We start from the raw sequence: 23,684 nt of genomic DNA, 5'->3' as shown, positions 1-23,684 counted from the left end.
ATTCAAGGTCTACCACTTATCTAACGTATTAAACCTAGTAGTATGAGTGGTTTGGTCTTAAGATTCACCACTTATCCACTCTATGTCATTATATTAAGAAGAACAGGGTGTTAAGGTCCACCACTCTCCAACCTATAAGGGTATATCTTAAATGGTATCCTTCACCACTTTTTTCTCATTACTTGTAATGCCCATGCTATGTTTTACAAAGGGGTTTTGGTCCAAGATCCACCACTTGTCCAAGCCAACTCTATTGAAACATAGAGAGAAGCAAAGGTCCACCATTTGTCCAAGATAGGCTCCATTCAAACATGGAGAGAAGGATGCTCCACCATTTCTCCAAGATAGGTTCCATTGAAACATTGAGAGAAGCAATCTCCACCATGTCTCCAAGCTAGGCTCCATTGAAATACCCTAAACCCATAATTTTGTACATGAGGGGTTTACATTCAAGGTCCACCACTTATCCAACCTATTATCCCTAGTAGCACGAGTGGTCTGGTGTCAAGATTCACCACTTGTACACTCTATGTCATTATATTAAGAAGAACTATGTGTTAAGGTCCACCACTTGTCCAACCTATAAGGTTATATTTTAAATGGTATCCTTTCTCACCACTTGAAATGCCCATGATATGTTTTACATGGGGGTTTCATTCCAAGGTCCACCACTTGTCCAAGCTAACTCTATTAAAACATATAGAGAAAGAAAGGTCCACCACTTGTCCAAGCTAGGATCATTGAAACATGGAGAGAAGGAACCTCCACTGTTTCTCCTAGATAGGTTCCATTGAAACATGGAGAGAAGTAAGCTCCACCATGTCTCCAAGTTACTAGGCTCCATTGAAATACCCAATACCCATGATATTTTGTACATGGGGGGTTTACATTCAAGGTCCACCACTTGTCCAACCTATTATCCCTAGTAGGTTTGGTCTCATGATTCACCACTTGTCCACTCTATGTCATTATATTAAGAGGAATTGGGTGTTAAGGTCCACCACTTGTCCAACCTATAATGTTATAGCTTGAATGGTATTTGTTCTCACCACTTGTAATACCCATGATATGATTTACATGGGGGTTTTGTTCCAAGGTCCACCACTTGTCCAAGCTAACTCTATTGAAACATAGAGAGAAACAAAGGTCCACCACTTTTCCAAGCTAGGCTGCATTGAAACATTGACCTTAATACCAAATTATTTCTAATAGCATGAGTGATATTTTGTACATGGGGGGTTTACATTCAAGGTCCACCACTTGTCCAACCTATTTTCCCTAGTAGGTTTGGTCCTAAGTTCACCACTTGTCCACTCTATGTCATTATATTAAGAATAATTGGGTGTTAAGGTCCACCACTTGTCCAACCTATAAGGTTATATAATGAATGGTATTTTTTCTCACCACTTGTAATGCCCATGATATGTTTTACATGGGGGTTTTGTTCCAAGGTCCACAACTTTTCCAAGATAACTCTATTCAAACATAGAGAGAAACAAAGGTCCACCACTTGTCCAAGCTAGGCTCCATTGAAACATGGAGATAATGATGCTCCACCATTAATCCAAGATAGGCTGCATTGAAACATGGAGAAAAGCAAGCTTTACCATGTTTCCAAGCTAGGCTCCATTGAAACACTCTAGGGGGTTTTATTTCAAGGCCCACCACTTGTTTAACCTATTATCCCTAGTAGCATGAGTGGTTTGGTTTCAAGATTCACCACTTGTACACTCTATGTCATTATATTAAGAAGAACAATGTGTTAAGGTCCACCAGTTGTCCAACCTATAAGGTTATATCTTAAATGGTATCCTTTCTCGCCACTTGAAATGCCCATGATATGTTTTACATGGGAGTTTCATTGCAAGATCCACCACTTGTCCAAGCTAACCATATTCAAACATAGAGAGAAACAAAGGTCCACAAATTGTCCAAGCTAGGCTCCATTGAAACACTCTAGGGGGTTTTATTTCAAGGCCCACCACTTGTTTAACCTATTATCCCTAGTAGCATTAGTGGTTTGGTTTCAAGATTCACCACTTGTACACTCTATGTCATTATATTAAGAATAATAATGTGTTAAGGTCCACCAGTTGTCCAACCTATAAGGTTATATCGTAAATGGTATCCTTTCTCGCCACTTGAAATGCCCATGATGTGTTTTACATGGGAGTTTCATTCCAAGATCCACCACTTGTCCAAGCTAACCATATTCAAACATAGAGAGAAACAAAGGTCCATGACTTGTCCAAGCTAGGCTCCATTGAAACATGGAGAGAAGGAACATCCACCATTTCTCCTAGATAGGCTCCATTAAAACATGGAGAGAAGTAAGTTCCACCATGTCTCCAAGATGCTAGGCTCCATTGAAATACGCAAAACCCATGATATTTTGTACATGGGGTATTTACATTCAAGCTCAACCACTTGTCCAACCTATTATCCCTAGTAGGTTTGGTCTCACGATTCAATACTTTTCCACTCTATGTCATTATATTAAGAGGAATTGGGTGCTAAGGTCCACCACTTGTCCAGCCTATAAGGTTATACCTTTAATGGTATTTTTTCTCTCCACTTGTAATTCCCATGACATACTTTACATGGGGGTTTTGTTCCAAGCTTCACCACTTGTCCAAGCTAATTCTATTGAAACATACAGAGAAACAAAGGTCTACCACTTGTCCAAGCTATGCTCCATTGAAACATGGACCTTAATACCAAATTATTCCTAGTAGCATGAGTGATATTTTGTACATGGGGGGTTTTGCATTCAAGGTCCACCACTTGTCCAACCTACTTTTCCTAGTATGTTTGGTCGCAAGATTCACCACTTGTCCACTCTATGTCATTATATTAATAATAATTGGGTGTTAAGGTCCACCGCTTGTCCAACCTATATGGTTATATATTGAATGGTATTTTTTATCACCACTTGTAATGTCCAAGATATGTTTTACATGGGGGTTTTGTTCCAAGGTCCACCACTTGTCCAAGCTAAATCTGTTCAAGCATAGAGAGAAACAAACGTCCACCACTTGTCCAAGCTAGGCTCCATTGAAACATGGAGAGAATGATGCTCCACCATTTATCCAAGATAGACTCCATTGAAACATGGAGAGAAGTAAGCTCCACCATGTCTCCAAGATGCTAGAGTCCATTGAAATAACCAAAACCCATGATACTTTGTACATGGGGGGTTTACATTCAAGGTCCACCACTTGTCCAACCTATTATCCCTAGTAGCATGAGTGTTTTGGTCTCAGGATTCACCATTTGTCCACTCTATATAATTATATTAAGAAAAATTGGGTTTCCATATCTAAATGGATCTTTGCTTGGCTAAGTGGTAGACCTTGAGACCTAAATACCCATTCTACACTAGAGAATTGGTTAAGCCTTATGCACTTCAAGCATACCTTTAACAACAAGTAGTAGTTATTAGTTGACTTAAGTTTAGTTGAACTCCATGGTATTGAGACTAAGAGAGAGTGTAGCATAAAAAAGAGTCAGAATTTTAATTTGACTTTCTTTCTATTAATGAGTAGATCATAGATGGATTTTGGTATCTAATAAAACCTTAGGGTAGACAATGTAAAACTCATGTCTATTGTTGTGTTTGCATTAAGTGTTCTTTTTCTTTAATTTCAGAATCATTATAGAAAAATGGATTGGCTATATGCTGGCATAAATTGAAGAAAACTATTGAATTACCCATCCAACCTCCTCCAAGACCTTGTCCAAGGAATGAATCACCTCCTTATCACCTACCACTTGCTTTCAAGGACATCAAAAGAGTACTTGTCTTGGATCTAGAGGGGTTACTTCTCAAGACAATTGAAATGAAACATGGAGATTCTATGCGAGCTTGGGCTCAACACATGCAACTTGTGGAGGATAAAGATGAAGTTATCATGTGGTGCGACCAGACGCACAAAGTTTTTTGGATTTTTGTGTTGAATACTTTGAGCTATGGATATGGAGTTGCTATAACTTAACAAGGGTGCAATGCATCACACAAAAATGTTTTCCTGAGCAGTATAGCAAGTTCAAGGTGTTTATGAGTAACAAAAATTGTCAAAATCCAAATATCATGTTAGGATTTACAAGGGTTTATCACAAAAATTTGAGTGATATTTGAGGATTTGGATGCAAACAACACCTTAATTTTTTATGACACTCCATATAGGGTGATGTGGAACATGCCAGGGACATATCTTATATTTCCAAAGATGTGGAGGCAAACTTCCGAGCAACTTCAAAACTTCTTGCAGAGAACCATAATTCCATGGTTGGTAGGATGGTTGTATGCAAGAGATAAGAGAGTCTATACATACAACACAAATGTAAATCAGTATAGTGATTCTGAGACAAATTATGCCCTTGGTGTGTACTTGTCAACACAAAAGCATTGAATAAATATGGCCATAAGATGCTTTTTTTATTCTAGTGTGTATCTTTCAACATTTGTATAATTTGATATAGTATTTAAAAAAAAAAAACAAAGGTGTGTCAATCTTATGAACACTTCAATGGAGTGCACCCTACTCTACTTCAATGTACTATTGGAGTGCATCCTATTGTAAGGGGACTCTGATGTATTTCTAGAGTGCACCCAAATTTTTGGGGACTCATTTTTTATTTGATTGGGGCCTATGTTGGGTCATATAGCAAAATAAATTCATTTTTTGTCAATTCATATCGAGGTTGCATTTATTTATAACTATGAGAGAATTGATGTTTGATATCAAAATAAAACTTTTAATTGTGGATCAGAGAATTCATGGACTTTAAATATGTGAGAGGGATCTTTTTCTTGGGCACAAATGTTTGCTTCAAGAATTTTGTCATTACATACTTTATGTGAAAGAGTTTTAGAACCTAAAAGACTTTGAAAAGAAAACTATGGAATCTAAGTGCATGTATTCTTGAATGGCTTGAAAGTTGATGCATACATGCATGTCGCCTTGATGAAGGTTTAGATCTGACAAGATGCAAAGCTAGAATTCTTGAACGTTACCTTTGTCAATTTGGTAATAACATATTTAACTTTCTTTTCTTATGGGTGGAAAATATATTATTATGTGCATTTGGAACCTAACTGCTTGACCTTCAAACCAAGATTCCTATGTTATTTTTTCATATACTTTTTTGTAATGAATTAAGATTGTGGATACAAGGTCCACCACTTGTTCAAGCTAGATCTAAGAAAGTATATATACTGAGTCTTCAAACTAGTAAACCAAGGGAAGAGAGAAGCAGGGTCCATCACTTGTCCAAGCTCATCTCTAGACAACATAGAGAGATGTTAGGTCTTCTAATTGTCCAATATAGTCATGGAGAAATGATAGAAGGTCCACCACTTGTTCAAGCTAGATCTAAGAAAGTATATATACTGAGTCTTCAAACTAGTAAACCAAGGGAAGAGAGAAGCAGGGTCCATCACTTGTCCAAGCTCATCTCTAGACAACATATAGAGATGTTAGGTCTTCTAATTTTCCAATATAGTCATGGAGAAATGATAGAAGGTTGATCCACTTGTCCAACCTATCATCTCTAGTAAAATGGGAGGTTTGTCCTTAAGATTCACCATGTAACCAACCTATACTGCATTGTATTATGAAGAGTAGAAAAGCAAAGCTCCACCACTTATCTAAGGTAGTTCCAAAATCAACATGGAGAGAAGCAAGCTTCACCATTTGTCCAAGATAGATTCCATTAAAACATGGAAAACCTCATATATGTTGTACATGGAAGCTTTTTTCCAAGGCCCACCACTTGTCCAAGCTAGGATCCATTAAAACATGGATAGAAACATGTCTCCACCACTCGTCAAACCTTTATAGCTGCAAAGTGTACCGGTTGTCTAAACTAGGCATGGAAAAATAATAGAAGTTCCACCACTTATCCAATATATTATCTCTAATAGCATGGGAGGTTTGGTCTCAAGATTTAGGAATTGGCTAACCTGTATTTCATTGTATTATGATGAATTTGGTTTTAAAGTCAACTACTTATCCAAGCTATAAGTTTATATCTTGAATGATATTCCTTCCCATCACTTAGAAAACCAATGATATGTTGTACATGGGAGGGTTTGCTACAAGGTCCACCACTTGTCCAAGCTAGTTTCATTGAAACATGGATGAAGGAAAGCTCCACCATTTGTTAAAGCTAGACTCCATTGAAATCTAGAAAATCCATGCTATGTGGTACATGGGGTTTTTGTTTTAAGGTCCAACACTTGTCCAAGCTAAGCTCCATTGAAACATGGAGAGGAGAAACACTCCATCACTTGTCCAAGCTAGGAAACATTGATAGTAGTTGGTTTAGTTTGAAGATCCACCACGTGTCTAAGCTAACTCTATTGAAACATAGAGAGAAGCAAAGGTCCACCAATTGTCCAAGCTAGTCTCCATTGAAACATGGACAGAAGCAAGCTCCACCATTTCTCCAAGATAGTCTCCATTGAAACATGGAGAGAATCAAAGGTCCACCATTTCTCCAAGCCAGGCTCTAGTTGTCCAACCTATAAGGTTATATCTTAAATGGTAATCTTTCTAATCACTTGGAATACCCATGATATGTTTTACATGGGGGTTTTGTTCCAAGGTCACCACTTGTCCAAGCTAACTCTATTGAAACATAGAGAGAAGCAAAGGTCCACCACTTGTCCAAGCTAGTCTCCATTGAAACAAGGAGAGAAGCAAGCTCCATCATTTCTCCAAGATAGGCTAGCCTGGGTAAGTGCACCTTGAAACCAACCTTCCTATGAGGCAATAGAGCATATGCTACATATTTTATGTATTCCCCATGCCTCAAATTAAGAAGTTATAGATTAGAAGTGGACCTTGCTTGAATGTCACATGCAATAAATTAAGGAAAAATAGCCAAGTGGATTGTATTCCTCAATGGATCCTTGCTTTCACAAGTTGTGAACCTTGAGTCACTTTTACATTAACTTGGACAAGTGGTGGACCTAGAAACCAAGCTCTCCATGTTGAGATAAGTTGTAGTTAGGATAGTAGAACATAGACAACGATAATGGATGCAATATATTCGTCTCCTAATAATCAAATTGATTGAAACCATGGTATTTTAGTTGTTTTCATTGTGTATTGTATGTGCATAAAGTGGAATGAGACCTTAAGAAAACTCAAATTTTTGACAAAATCTCTATATTTTGTACATGATATATTGAAAGTTGTCCAACCTAGGAATTGGGATTTTTCCACTTTACCTAATATGGTCTTTATACTGATATGGTTCCAAAATGGTCTCAAGAGGTTGCCACACTTCTGGCCGAGGGAGGAATATTGGACAAAACCGGGCAAGCCTTGAAACAACAAACAATTAGACAAGCCAAGATCTTTCAACTTTAAGGGAGACACTTGTACCATTTAGGATCCAAAGGAATATTGCAATTATGCATCAATCCAAAAGAGTATGAGTGTTATATCATGGAAGTCCATGATCAAGACATTGCCTTCAATTGTTCCCAAAAGAAGACAAACCACTGCCTCAAATAGCTTGGAGTGTATTGTCCAAACATGCATGATGTACATAAATATGTTTCAAATTGTGCTACATGTAGGAACAACCCACCGGTGGAACATGCCACACTATTTCAAGTGACAATTGCACCTCAATGGAGTCAATATATGATTGACTATCTGAAAACAAGGATGTTTCTTGAAAACGTAACCCAAGCCAGACAAAGATCCATTTAATTAGAGGCTAGAGACTTCACTCTAATTGAAAATCAATTTTACAAACAAGGGAAAGATAGCCAAATCAGGATATGTGGAACGTTATTAAAAAATTTGCCTATCCAAGAGTAAGCACACGGATGAATTAGCAAAGGAGATTTCTCATGAGATAAAATAGCTAAGACTATCTTAACTACTGGAATATGGTGTCCAAAATTTCATATGGATGTGGAGGAGTATATTAAATGATGCGATGATTGCCATTGCATCCAAGTACCTATAAAAAGAGATGAGATTCCACTGCGATCAATGATGAGAGCAAGAGCGTTTGTGAAATGGGACATAGACTTTGTGGGGCCTATTTCACCACCCTCTTACAAATACCACGCCCCATATATCATTGTTTCCACGAACTATTTCACAAAATGGGTTGAAGCAAAAGCCACACAAAAGGTTGATGTCAGAACCACTGCACAGTTTCTTTACAAAAATGTCTTTGTAAGATATGGATTACCCATAGAAATTGTCAATGATCGGGGCACACACTTCATAAATGAGGCCATTGAAAATCTTTTAGAAGAATTCATGATCATTCATAAAAGTCTGCTCCATATCACCCACAGGCTAATGAGTAAGCTAAGGCCACTAATAAGACACTTTGCACTGTGCTGACCAAAATTATGACGGAATCAATAATAGATTGGGGCTAGAAGTTACATTCTGCTTTACGGAACAACATCTTACAACATGGTGTTTGGTCTTAATTCCATTGTGCCAATCTAATTCCTAATCCCACCCTTGAGAGTGGCCAAACAACTAGAGTAGACAGGGCAAGCTGTCTTTAAGAATATAAATTTTAGAGAAAATCTATGTAAGCTACACCATAAAGTGGTAGCATCTATCTATGCTAAGAAAAGACGCCAAAATGAGTTCTTTGATAAGCATGTGCGGACAAAATAATTCAAGACATGGGATTACGTCTTAGTGTATACCCTGAAACAACATGCTAAAAAGCTCAAAAAGTGAGGGATGGGACCCTTTGTGATCAAAGATCTGTCACCAAGTGGGGCCGTTAAGCTTGCAAAATTAGCAGGGGAAGAAATGCCTAACTAGATTAGTTGTTGTAGGCTCAAGAAGTATCATATGCCACTGACCCATGATATGCTACAAAAAATTCATAGGGAAAATCAATGAAAAAAAGAAAAGCAACAAATTGTTGAAGAAGCACAAGCCAAAGCCAAAGAACAAATAGCTAAATGAAGGCTTTGATGTCAACAACAACAACATGGGAGACCATTGCATATCAATGCTATTTCCATAACTAAATTGGAAGCGGACAAAAGAGATCCAATAATCCAAGTACAGGTCAACAATAACCAAGTAGCAGCAAAATCACTTGTGGACTCAGGAGCTCAAGCAAATACCATCTCACAGAATCTATACAAGAAACCTACCTAGTCAAGAGGTCAAGAGTTATACAAGACACAAGGACAAAGTAGTAGGTATTTCCATACTTCCCATTCAGATCAAGGATTAGGTCTATCCTCACAAATTCTACATGGTCAAAGAAAATCAAGCACCACATCCCTTATTGCTCGGACAACCATGGAAACACACATATAATGCTCACATCGATTGGCAAAAGAAGTGGTACATATTCAGAGTCAAGATGAGAAATTCATGATACCATTTTCCACTCAACAATAGCCAACAACCACCAAGGATACGAGCACAAAAGATAAAGGTAAAAAGCTTATGGTATAAGAAATGACAAAGTGGGTACCAAAAACACCAAAGGAAACTGTTTCCACATTCCCCAAGACCACAACCCCTAGCAAAAAAAAGCAACCAAGGTCAGCAACTAGATAGATATGGATACCAAAAGATCAACCAAGCTCATATAAAGCTTGGATCAAGAAGGAAAAAGTGTCCTCACCTAAACCAAAGGTTTACCAACCTAAATTCCCAAGGACACCAAAGAGACACTTTAAGGAAACAAGGAATATATCACCTCAAAAGCCTAAGACACATGACAGATGGGTGCCAAAACAATTAGTCAAGGTGCAAAGTATCAATGAATATATTTGAGTCCCCAGGAGACCACTGGTAAAACCTAAGCTCAACAGAAATCCAAAGGCATAAGAACCATTCAGGACAGCCACCTCACAGCCTAAAAGGGTACCAAAAGCTCAATACCAACATAAGTACATATGGATACCAAAGACCATGCTTTAGCCAAAGTCATTGAATCCAAAGCCAAGGAAACTAGTATCCAAGCAAGTATGGATTCCCAAGAAAAAAATCAACTCGCTTAGGGACCAATCAAAAGAATTCTTTCAATTATTCATCAAGGAAAGAGCCCAGTTTCTATAAAGGAAATTACATGGCAAACGATCACTGAATCGGCCATCACAATGATTAGATAGGAAGCCTTGTTAGCAGATGCCCATAAGAACACAAACCTATGACCTCCATCTTGCACATCATCATTCTTCCTTGCATATTCTGTGAATGCATGCATAGGGACACAATACAAGGCCTCTCATTTAGGTACACTTTTGATTGCCCGTGCACGATCCCTACGACCAAGAGTCGTCCAAGAGGATTCAGACACGAGAGGGGGGAGGCACACGGAATTCTGGATAAAAGGAATGTTACATATTATCAGGCACTGTTTGACAGCGGTTTAAAACTTGTTGCGTTTATGATTTGGTTTTCCATAAAAATGCTAAGTATTGCCTCTTAGTACATAAAGGGGAGTCAAGTCATTTCAATAGTCTTGTATATACTCCATACGTGAAAGTTTTCATATTTTGTTTTAGTTATATGGTCAATTTTGGACAAAAACCAAGAAGAAGGCATAAAAATAGACCATTGATGGCCTAGATATTTTGTATAAAGAGAGAAAAGTTCATTTTTGTAGTTGGGAATAATTCACCTAATATTGGGTAATTTTTGAATAATTGTTGGCTTTATTTTGTTCAGATTTTAGAATCTATCGTAAATTTTAAGTACCTTTTTGGATTTTTCTTCTTAAAAATCGAATAAGAACCCAAAGGAGCAATGGAAAACCAAAAACCAAACGACAAAATAACATAGAAAATGGAACTCACAAAAAAAGTTTGGAAGAAAATGAAAGATGTCAAATTTTTGCCTAAAAATGACGATGACCCAAAAGGTAAGTCTGGCGTATCTAGGACATACGAAGTCCAAATAGGAAAATTCAAGATCTGTCAAAAATCTAAGGTATGCACAAGGAATGATGGGATCAAAAAGGAAAACGGGTTGCCAGAAGCACTAGGCACATATACTAACTTAGGGGGCTTTTCTAGTCACTTCCACATAGCGACCTTGCGAAAGCGAGCGAGCAAGTACACGCGATCTTTGGAGAGTCCATACACACAAATCAGGCATCCCCATGGTGAGCAAAGATAGTAATGAGTTCTATGATGCTTACAGAACATTTGCATGCATGCAAACTACTAACCCACTCACCAAAATTACAAATTGGGCCATAGGCATGTCACATAGAAACTTGAGCAGTACACAAAGTAGAAAAGTTCAAAAGTTGAGTGGAAGGCATCAAAATGACCCCCAAGGCAAGAGGAATGCAAGGGTGTGCTCCATGCAGGAAACAGGTACCAGTGGCAGCTACTGCAGTTGCTACCACTTGTCACAAAAACAGGAACATAGCATACCAGCAGATTGTCCACCTCTAGAGGGTCCCAATGAAGGTATGCACACCTCAAATGGATACCTAAATCTCCCAAGAATATCCAAAGTGCTAGGAATCCCAAAAATTTCCCTCACACAAAGTACATGCTATCAAACTACAGGTGCAGGGTCCCAATAGGTTCTCCTTGGCGCATGAGAAACCTAGCCATGTGATTTTGGTGCAAAATGGTCTCAACTACCGTGGTTGCTACCATAGGGCTCATAAAAAAATAATAATGATTTCAGCAGGTTCTACAAGAGAAGAGGATTCCATAGACATCTCAACTGCTCAAATTAAACCAACAAGGAATTTCCACTCAAATATTCACAGATTTCATAGTCCAACGCTCGCCGGAAAAATTGCAAAACTAGGCAAAACTTGTACGGAAGAAATGAATTTTCAAACCAAAATCTCCACCTAGCCATAAAGAACTAATAACCGTAGGAAATAGGAAAAAAAGTTGGCCAAAGTTCAACTTATCACATAAATTGTGTGTTTCCAGTGCGTTTTTTTTTTTAACAGAGATAATGGCTAACCCATAGGTCAAAGCTCAGAACCCAACTCTCCAGGAGCTCATTAGTAATCACAGGAAGCTACATGGAAGGTTTTAGACCAAGCATAAAGCCATAACTAGATATTTCTTAACAAATTGGACTTCCAGCAAGAGGAAAAACTAAGTGGTGACCAAGCTAGTGATTCAAATTGACCATGCAGGGTGGTAGTAGACTCTACACATCAAGGGGAGTCAGATGGTACCACTCATTGTTGGAGCTATTTATGGCTCACTCTACTCAACTTGGTCTCACCTATATATTTGTATCTTTTCCTCAATATTGAATTAGTCTTTGGGAGCGTACAAGGTGTCTCTCTCTCTCTCTCTCTCTCTCTCTCTCTCCACATCTCAACATGGTATCAGAGCAGTAATCACACAATGATTCAATTCATGGTGTGACAAAACAGAGTATGTGTATGCGATTTGCATGTTAGATTCAAAATTGCTACAAATTTTATATTTGAGGATTGATTCTTGTTAATTGTGGTTGTTTTGTGTTAAGAAGAATAGGATTAGTGTTTTTTTTTGTTATTCTCTACTGATGGCATCTTGGCAATACATTGAGGCTCTTTTTTGGTGGTTTGGGATCTTTTATCCTTCTTGCGACTTTAGTTCCGTCCGATTGGTGGTCAGTTTGGGTGGGGTGGCAACCTTCCTATGCTGGCAGAAATCCCAATCGTCTCCTTGTATCCTCCTCAGATTCAACCGTCTTCTCATGTCAGGATGGATCCCTTGTCAGACGTGCATGGTCTCATTTCCGGGTGGCTCCCATATTAGCCGAGTATCATAGGTGTTTGTCTATCGGGTGGCTCCCATGTTAGCTGAGTTTGATATTTTTCTATCGAGTGGCTCGCATGTTAGTTGTGTTTGGTTGTCGCTCCTTTATCACCCTGGCTCAAATTGAGCAAGGTTTATATTGTATTTCTTTTTGGTGATTGATAGTATAACCACTCAAAGGTTGTGAGTTTTTTTAAAAAAAAAATAGAAGAAGAATATGATTAGTGTTGTTTATTGCTAATCGATATGGTGAATTGTTGATTACGTTTTCTTGTTGATTTGTCTTTTGACACCCTCAACTTCGTCTCAATTTTTGGGGGTTTTCTTCTCAAAATTTGGAGAAACGAGAAAATCACAATGGAGCATAGCGCAATGGCACTTTTTATCCAAAACTTATTCGTCTCCTTGAGATCTTCGATTTGAGTTCTACGTTTTCCGCAAATGGAGTTCGTAGCAGAAAGTTATGTTGTTTTTACCACAATTGAACTTGATGCAGGTTTCGTCCCCGTGCGTCTTCATGAAGTGTTTGCAACAATCGTTTTTCTAATTTTGGCACAACTTTTTCGAGCAAATTTAGTTTTTTTCTATTTATATTACGGCGGTCAAACTTGAGTCTCACGTTGCGTCTTATGTCACTCTATTTTGAGGACTCTTTTATTATTAACATATTCTTTTTTCTACTTTTTTGGGTGATGTCCCTCACATCTTCGGACGTTTATTGAGCATCCTTATTCTTTATCATTGGCAGAACACAATCGTCATATTTTCCTCGTTCTCAATTGCATCCTTCACCATGTATGGCGTGCATATTGTGCGGTCTTATCTAATACGTCTTCTCACAACCATATATCGCTATGACTATTCTCGTCAACGATTTTTCTTCTGGCCAGCATTCTGTTCCTCCTTTCCAAGGCCAAGGATTCCCCGGTTGAAAAGCAAAGATGTTGTTAATTCTTGAAGGTGATGAACTCTCTCTTGGAAATCGTGTATGTCTGCCTCACCCTGTTGATACGGATCATGACAGCGTGCTTATCACTGAAGGACTTGTATTTGAAGACTGACATGTTGTGTATACGGATTGGCAACGACATGATAAAGCATCTTGTTGGAATATTCTTTCTGCTCTTACTGATTTCCTTTTTCTTGATGTGTATGAATTGCATACTTCCCACGACGTATGGAAGTACCTTATTGAAAACTTTCAAAAGAAATCTGTTGCAGAAATACTTTATTTGAGAGGTTTTCTTAACACTAGGTTGGTAATGGGACACTTTTATGTCCTGGGAAGTGACCATTTTCCTTGAATTATGTCAAGAGTTTCAAAATGGATTTTGAGGTGCTATCTATCTAGAAAGTTGTCTCATGAGCTGAAAAAAACTTGACATTTTTTTGGAATATCAATTCCATCTTTAACATTGTCCTTGCACAACATTTCACAACCTAAATTGTGTGAAAAAACGGGTCCTGTTTTTGGCTTTTTTCAACTTTTTGCAACTATACCACTCTAGAATTCATGTTTGTGAGGTCTATAATGCTAGAGAACTATTTTTAGTAGTCCTCAACATGTCCTGATGCTTCTAGGGAGAAATAAATATTAAAGTTGTAAGTTATGACCAAATTACAAAAATTGTCAAATCCTGTTTTTTAGCCAATTTTAGCTCTTCTATGATTTTTTTGGTGGATTTCATGATATCCAAATTCATTTTTTATTTTCTATGTCGCATATTGTAACATAAAGCTAACATTCCTTGAGTTTTGGGGCACCTAATACCCTATTTTGCATAGTACACAACGATGGTTGATTTAATCAATTATGGAAGAAAACGAAACATTCTAGTATATCAAGTAGAGCTTTTTCAATATTGTTAGTTTCTTGTGACAACTACATGCATTTTGTAGGTAGTAACCATATCTAGTCATAAGGATCAAATTTGGCTAGATATTGAATAGTTTCTATGGGATTCTACAACTCATAATGTTCAACCCAGTTTTTTCATGTTTGCTGTATTTAAAACTTCATCTTTGTCCCCAAGATTCCCCTTGCTAAGAGATGTATTATTATTTTGACATGCTCCATGGCTCCTTATGAACATAAAGGACAATAGGGAACTAAGAAAACATGCATATATTATTTGTATTGAACGTGGCTATAAAAACTTTGATGATAGGTTTGCAGAATGATAAAAATTCAACTTTTTTGTACCTATTTATTTTGGAAAAACAAAAAATAGTGAGTGAGAAGAAATCATATGTTCTCATCACCAACCCATTGAAGTTAACTAGGGAATTTATCTCAAGTCCTACAAAAATCCCTTATCTTATTTTTATGCAACAAAACGTAAGAAATGATTGTTTTGATGAAAATTCACTGGTCCATCAACTTTGGAGGCTTGGTGTGACCAAAAGATGAGAAATTTTACAAGTTTCGTATTTTTTCCATGTTTAGTAGGCCTTGAACTATAAACTCATGAAAGGATTTTACAAAATGAGTGGATCTACTATGGTTTTGGAGGTTTTTTTCAAAACCCTGAAAGGACACTTTTATGTCCTGTTAGGTTACCAACCTAGTGTTAACAAGTTACAATATGAAATTGGTATTGCCATGACGAGACATATTGAGTCTTTCAAATCCATTATTAATCAATTTGCTACTGCCGATGGTCCTATTCCACAAAAACAACTGATCAACTAGCGGACAATCTCTCATCACCAAGTGAATTGAGTCGAGCCTACTAGCAATGAGCTCTAGTTCCACCCCACAGGGGAAAGTGTGTCTAACCAATCGGTCCTAAGACTCATCTTTTAGAAGGAGAGAAATCTCGAGTGCCTTTTTTCCCATTGCTTTCAGAGGCACGTACACTTGGGACTTCATTGCTTTTGGTGTAATGAGCAATTCTCACGTCATTTACCGTACTATGGGGACAGAGAGTTCCCGACCAATCGGAACCACCCTTATCATAGGCATTGGCAACCCGAGCAAAGCCCCCACTTTCCACCCCCATACTCACACTTTGTCTTGTGTGTCCTAATTACTAACACATTTGTTGTTCAACATATATATTCATTGATTAATTTCGATTCACAGGTTGTGTTAAGACAGCCTTCAAATAGTTTTTCAAAGCGGCACCAAAACAATCTTTGTAGTAAAAATTTACTCAATAACTCATTTCATTTAAACTTCCAATGTCCTGGAGGCACGAAATCCCCCAGCGAGTGTTAACTCCACCCGTTGTCACCTAGTTGCCCATACAACTAGATTGTTTTGTCCACTGCATAAAAAGCACGACGTGGACATCCCACCACAAAGAACGCAAGTCATGGGTATCCAACATAGAGAACGCAAGACGTGGATCAAAGCCCTAAGCTAGGTAATCCTAGCTACTGCGAGAACCTCGCGAGCTGTCCCCTGTGAGTGATCAATAGGGGGATCAGGACTAAATCAACATTGGAATTAAAAATGAACTGGCCGAGTTAATTTTCCCTAGCAAACAATCTTTTCTATACCAGACAGTATATCAAGAAAACATTCTTTCCTACTTGAATGTAAATGAATCAATTAAAATGTCGTGGTCTCCGTTGGATCTTCCAACATGTTTTGGGGTAATGTTACTTTCCTACCTTACCGAATGTAATGTTATTAACTATACATGAATTAAAATTAGACCTACTTCAATAATCTCCTCTTGATTTCTTCGTGAGATGACCGGTGCTTGCTCGATGATAGGAGCCTTGCCCTTTCCGTTGGTGTTGCTTGTTCTGGCCTCGTGGTCGTGAGATCCACCAAAATGGGTCCTCTTTGGGGCCATTATACTCACTACTAAAGATGATGAATTTCGAAAAGAACTAGTGTCCAATATTACCATAACAACCACAAACGATCAGGATACAACATGGTTAGCCTTATCAAACAATTACTCTTATACTGAAGGAGTAGATTAACTTCAAGTACGGTTATTACTCATCTATCTATTTGGGTAAATTTGGGATAATATTAGGTGATCCCAGTCATAATTAAATCAATTTAGGATAGCATCTTCTCCTAAACTGATGGAAATTGACTCTGAATTAAGGTTCTTAGCTTAGGTAATTGGAGAATTCAGTTCTTGTAGTTACTTGCTTAATTAGAGTGGTTGAATGATGATTTTAGTGGACTAATTCCTTCTCAAAAATGAACAGAAAGATGCAGTTATGTCTTATGCATATGCGGAAGAAATTCCGTTCTCTAGTGACAATTAATTTTGAGAGGGAGAATTAACTCTTCTAATTACACATTAATCTCTTGTAATATTAGTTTAATCCTTTAATTAAACTCTTTTCTAATGAAATGACAGATTGGGGTTGTTTAATTAGTTACATTGCTAGAAATTGGGTCGATCTCCACCACTCATTCATTGAATTGACTATCTGGTAATTCCTTCTTACTAACCATGGATTAATTTGTGATTAGGAGGTTGACTTGATGCATAACTAGCTAATGGGATTAAGAAAGTGAAATAGGCTAATCACATAGGTGATTTAGAGAGTTGCTACTAGGTAGAGTAGTTAGATTATGCATAGTATTAGCGAAAAATAAGGAATTCATAGAGAAATTAAGATGTAAGCATGAATTTAACTCGAGATTATCATAATTCGAGTTGATTAAGACCTTAATTGCTGATCCAAGAAGCTTAATCCGACAAGAAATTGGCAGCACCTCCTTCCCTTAATCTTCTCTTAGAGATTGTGTATGCCGGTAGCACCTCGCTCAAGGTATGTGTGTGAGGAAGTGTGTGTGTGTGTGTGTGTGTGTGTGTGTGTGTGTGTGTGTGTGTGTGTGTGTGTGTGTGTGTGTGTGTGTGTGTGTGTTTGTGTGTGTGTGTACTGAGTATCTATGTGTGTGTGTGTGGGAACAGGTCCTTAAATAGGCTCCCAACCTCAAGAGGTGGAATTATGCTGCTAATTGCATTTGGATGAGCACTTTGGTCACACATGGCAACAGCTTGCAAGTGTCCAATTTGCTTGCTTTAACTGAGTCTCATACCCTCTCTCTTGCTTGGAAACTCTCCCACAAGCTCCTAGATGAGTGTGGGCGCCCTCTAACTGCTAAAGCAAGCTCCGAGTGGCCTAGAGCCTGTGCACACACCAGTCCCCGAGTGCCAGTGCCCTTGCTAGCCTTTAAATTAAAAATTTATTTTTATCCTTAGATGGTCGTTACAGCTTGGATTTTAATTTTGAAACTTGTTGTGCTAAGACGGAGCTAAGGTGCATCATCCCGAGTACCTGCCATTTTTAGCAGCTCCTGTCGGTGTCCGGAATTGCATTTTTTCAAATTCTGGATACGGGTGCAGTTTGACAAGCCGATCAAAACTAGACGGGTCGGGTGACCAAAAACTTACTATTTTAGAAAAATTTTCACAAAAATTGTTTTTATTCATTTTTGAAAGCTCTATAACATTCTAAACATCTTGGCATCGACAGATTTAGAAAAGCTGCCAAAAATAGTAACTTTTTGCAGTATGATTATTTTATATTGCAGGGGTGCTCTTTAGCTCGGGGTCAAAGATCTTACATCCTCTCCAACATGAGAAAAATTTGAGATGTCCTCATCTCAAGAATTTATTAGGATAATTCTTTATGAGCGTTGGTTTGTCCTTCCAAGTAGCGTCTTCTTCAGGATAATCTTTCCACTTCACAAGGTGCTCGATAATTATCCTGTTTCGTAGCTTTCTTTCTCTTGATTCAAGGACGTAATCAGGTTGAAGTTCGAGAACTCCTTGTGCTAGCATAACTATCTGATCTGAGTCCAAGAGTTTATCGGGGTTAGGAATGTAGGGTTTGAGTAGGATGACGTGAAATACATTGTGAACCTTTACGTTTGCGGGTAACTTCAGCTTGTAGACCTGGTCACTCACAACCTTAGTGTCCACAATATCTTGGTCTTAGTTTCTTGTACCTTCCTAACGATAAGTTGCTTTTCTTCGATCGGACTCGTAGAAAAACTTTTTCTCCTTCCTTGAAGGTCCGTTCTGATCGATTCTTATCTGCGTAATGCTTCTGTCTATCCTGAGCGGCTTGGAAATCTTGGCGAATGGCTTTAGTCTGAGCTTCCATGTCTTCTAGCATCTTCTTAGAGACTTCTACCCTGATGGTTGGGTCTGAAAAGTTAAGAGGTGCTAAACATTCTTGTCCATAAAGTGCTTTGAAGGGTGACATTCCAATGCTTTTGTGTTCAGAAGAATTGTAAGCATATTCTACCAAAGGAAGATATTGTAACCACTTCTTTGGCTCTTGCGAACAATAGGCCCTGAGAATGTCCTCAATGACTTGATTTACTCTTTCAGTCTGCCCATCTGTCTGCGGATGATATGTTGTGCTGAAGGATAATTGTGACCCAATAGGTTGGAAAAGAGAAGTCCAAAACTTTGATGTAAACTTGGCATCTCTATCACTGACGATACGCTTGGGTAAACCATGTAACCTAAAATTTCCTTGATGAATACTAGGCTAATATCCGAAGCAGTAAGGTTTGTCTTTAGAGATATTAGGTGAGCCACTTTTGTGAGCATATCAACAACCACAAATACAGAGTCATAACCTCCTGTAGAAGGTAATTCTGTAACAAAGTCCATACTGATGCATTCCCATTTCATCTGGGGTATGTCAAGAGGTTGAAGTTGCCCTGGTAACTTGATTTTTTCAGCTTTTATCCGCTGACAAGAAAGGCATTGCCTCACATAGCGAAGTATGTCTCCTTTCATTCTGGACCAAAAATAACTCCTTTTAGCATGAAGAGTCTTAGCATAACCTGGATGTCCTCATGTAGGGCTATCGTGTGCTTCATACAGAATAGTCTTCTTTAAAGCTGGGTCTCTAGGTACACAGAGTCTATGTCTGAAGTAAAGACATCCTCCTATAAGAGAGTAATCTTTAGCTTCAGGCATTTTATTCTGTTGGACTAATGATACTATACGTTGGTATTCTAGATCTACCAAAGATGCTTCTTTAATTCTATCCCAGATAGGGTTATTTGGAATAGAGATAGCTCCGAGAAAAGATTTTCGGCTAAGTCCATCTGCAACGGCATTTTCCTTCCCTGGTCTATACTTTATGTCAAGGTCATATTCTTCTAAGAGTTTTATCCATCGCCGTCGTCGCATATTGAGAATAGGTTGAGTAAAAATCCATTTTAAGCTCTTGTGATCTGTAACTAGCTGAAACTTGCGTCTGAGAAGATAATGTCTCCATAACTTCAGCATATGTATAACCGCTAAAAGTTCCAAATCGTGAGTAGGATAATTCTTCTCATGATCCCTCAGCTTTCGTGAAGTATATGCCACCGGTCTTCCTTCTTGAGTAAGAACTCCGCCTAAAGCAAATTTGCTAGCATCCGTCGCTACTTCAAATTCCTTACTAAAATCTGGAAGCTTTGAGATAGGAGCTGAGACCAAGCATTCTTTTAGCTTAGCAAAACTAGAATCGTGCTCGGTCTTCTATTCAATCCTCATTCCTTTCTTCAGGAGCTCCGTCAAAGGTGCAGCAGTACGTGCATAGTCCTTGACAAAAATCATGTACCATCTTGTTATCCCAAGAAATCCTCTTACTTCGCTGACGGTGGATGGTTGAGGCCAATCAACGATATCCTTGACTTTATCTGGGTCCACTGAAATCCCTTTGGCCGATATGATAAATCCAAGATAATTGATCTTTGGTGAGGAGAAGGTATACTTGCTCGCTTTAGCGTAAAGTTGGTGCTCTCGAAGAAGATCAAGTACTTTGCGAACATCTTTTTCATGATTTGCCTCGTTCTTAGAATAGATCAAAATGTTGTCAAAGAAAACCAGGAAAAAAACGTCCAGATAAGGTCTGAACATATCCTGCATAAGTCAATTGAAGCTTGCAGGAGCATTTGTTAGACCAAAGGACATTACTGTGAATTCGTAGTGTCCATACCTAGTGTTAAAAGTTGTCTTTGGTATGTCTGATTCCTTGATCCTGATTTGGTAATATCCTGACCTTAGATCAATCTTTGTAAACATTTTGGCGCCATGGAGTCTATCCAGGAGTTCGTCAATCCTTGGAATTGGATACTTGTTTTTGACAGTTACCTGGTTCAGTCCACGGTAATCTATGCATAGCCTTAAGGTCCCATACTTCTTCTTCTGAAAAAGAACTGGTGCGTCCCAAGGAGAAGTACTGGGTCGAATGAATCCTTGTTCAATGAGTTGCCTAAGTTGTTCCTTGAGTTCTATGGCCTCTAGAAGTGACATTTTATAAGGCCGCTTTGAGATAGGTTCACATCCAGGGATAGTATCAATCTCATTATCTACCTCTCTATGTGGTGAAAGATTCGTAAGGTCTTCAGGGAATACATCATCATACTCCCTCAACCAGTTTGGTCAAAGTCTGGCGTCTGGTTGGTCCACCTTGTTGAGCTTTACCGCATAAATTTGCTGCCCCTTCTCAGTCCCTTCAAAAGTTTGTTGGCCTTAACTAGAGTAGCCCTAGGTCTCCCATTTTTCCCCTGGATTAAGACTTCATTACCCAAGTTATCTGTAAAGGCAAAGTTCCCTTGTGCACAATGGATGTGGGCCTGATTTTGCTTTAGCCAGACCATCCCTAGTATCCCATCAAAGAATCCTAAAGGTAGGGTTCGAAATTGGGCAGAAGTTGGGTGTCCCCCTAGATCAAAGTCGATTATACCTGCAGAGTTTTGAGATACTACTTCCTTGCCGTTTGCTAACTCCACAACTAATTTTCTTGTTGGATACTTATCTAGATTTAGCTTCCTCATGCATCTGGGTGAAAGAAATGAAAGAGTACTACCACAATCTATAAGGAAGTTAACTTGTTCACCTCTAAGAGATCTTGGTGTATGAATGACTGCATATTTCTCGCAACCATTGGGGTTTTCAATTGCAGCATGCAAGGTTGATCTCTCCTCTGCTTCATCTCCCACAGTTGGTTGTACCACTGCGGCATTTACTCTCTCCTCTGCTTCATCTCCCACAGTTGGTTGTACCACTGCGGCATTTACTCTGGAGGTAGCTCCACGCCCACACCCTCTCTTTACCCTTCCACGTCCTCCTCTTCCATTAGGTTGTCCTCGCCCATAGACATTTTAGAGTTATGGCATTGGCGCTGGTTGCTTGAGTCTTCTTAGGGCATTTAGATCGGTAATGCCCAAATTCGTTGCTCCAATAACAACGTACATTTGGCAATTCCATAACTGCGGTAGTGGCTACTATTGGGCGTTGTTCGTATGCTTGGTTGGTTGGTCTATTATTCCAAAAATTTGTCCTTGCCCTTTTCGCCAAATGATTCCTCCTATTTTGATTGACCTTCTGAATTTCCATAGCTAAGGGTTTAGCCCTTAGCAAGGCATCTTGAAGAGTTGCTAGTCTGAGAGCTTCTAGCCGATTATTCAAGGGGTCGATGAGCCCTTGGCAGAACCGTTCGTTTTGCTGATCCAGGGTCATTCTAGGAGCATATCTTTGAAGAGTAACAAACTTTGAGTAATACTCCTCGACTGAAGAAGGGAAAAGAACTCGTTCATCTTCAAGGTTTTATAAGTGGGTGGTAAGTAACGCCCCATCATTGCAGCCTTGATGTATTCCCACGATTGAGAATATCCCTTGATGTTCAGATCTCTGCAATGCTGTTTCCACCAAATCTTGGCATCGCCAGAGAGGCGAAACATTGCGAGCATGTTCTGGTTCTCGGGTTGAGTCCCCGCAGCCTCAAAATAGTCATCCATCGCTTCCATCCACACTTCCGTATCTCTCTCCACATTAGCTCCCTCACCCTTAAAGGTCGGAGGTTGGGCTTGCTTAAGGAGGAGCTTCTTTTCTTGTGTTGTCGAATAGAGAGCGACAGGTGGTGCCTACACGGTTTACACTAAATTTGATACGATTGCCAGAGCACAAGAAACTACTCTTTTATTGATAGAAATTTTATTACAATCGTAACCTTTTGAGGCTTAGGATAACTTTTGATCAATTTATTACATAGCATTCTAGGATATCTATATGATACGTCTGGCAGGCTGTCCTGGGATATAATGATACAGACGATGTTTATGTGTTGTCACATTCTTACAATCTTCTATTTCTCCTGAAAAATAGTCCCTATACTTATCATTAAGTGGATAGTAAATTAAGGTGTTCAAACTCTTGGATAAGTGTCTTGGAACACCAAAATTTTTAACTCTATTTCCTAGAATTACATCAGTGACCTTGTCCCAAAGACACTCATTGAGGGTTTTCTCGGTGCCGTCAGAAGTAGCAATAGTGATGCCCGAATGTGTAGGCAAAAAGTAGTATAATTGTACTACTCTCAATTCTTATCCCCAACGGATTTTCTTTAAGTCGGTAGCCAGGCATCCTAACTTCCGAGCGTTGATGTAGTAAATCCCGCCTTCGGGGGTCCAATCGATCTCCCATCCTTTATCAATGCGAGTGGAGTGCGGTGTATTGATCTTTAGCAGCATCTCCATCATGTCTCGCGAAAAAAATAATTTGGGGAACAACGTGCTTGCTCATAAATAAGCTTAAAGACTTGAAACTTTTGGTATTCAAGTGCAAGATCTTCCTACAACACGAGTGCAAGGAGTTCGGATTAGCTACCTCGATTTCCTTAGTTCTAAAATTTTCAAATAGTACAAATTTTAGTTCCCACTCTATCCTAACCTTGCTCTGATACCAGGTGTGAGGTCCCTACCCCGTCATCTCAAACGAAGATTCTGATGGTAAACCTGATGGCCACTAGATCTATAGCGAAAGCAAACAAAGTGGTTTAAGGGATCAACTAGCGGACGAGCTCTTATCACCAAGTGAATTGAGTCGACTCTACTAGTGATAGCCGTTTTTCGGCTTTCCATAATTGCCATAACCTACCAAATAAGGTCAAGGGTATGTGGAATGCATGCATGCACCATGGGGAGCTCACTCTTGGAGGT

The 23,684-nt window shown here is 38.8% G+C and overlaps 1 pseudogene; it reads right to left on the bottom strand.

Moving 5' to 3' along the window:
• The window catches only part of LOC147418640 (uncharacterized), a 99,899-nt pseudogene extending 77,415 nt beyond the window's left edge, over positions 1-22,484 (bottom strand).
• Between the last annotated feature and the right edge of the window lie 1,200 nt (positions 22,485-23,684).

Source organism: Adiantum capillus-veneris, chromosome 29, assembly GCF_014529385.1.
Source record: "Adiantum capillus-veneris isolate H3 chromosome 29, ASM1452938v2, whole genome shotgun sequence".
In the NCBI taxonomy this organism is placed as follows: domain Eukaryota; kingdom Viridiplantae; phylum Streptophyta; class Polypodiopsida; order Polypodiales; family Pteridaceae; genus Adiantum; species Adiantum capillus-veneris.
This window is presented reverse-complemented; position numbering and strand designations above follow the sequence as displayed.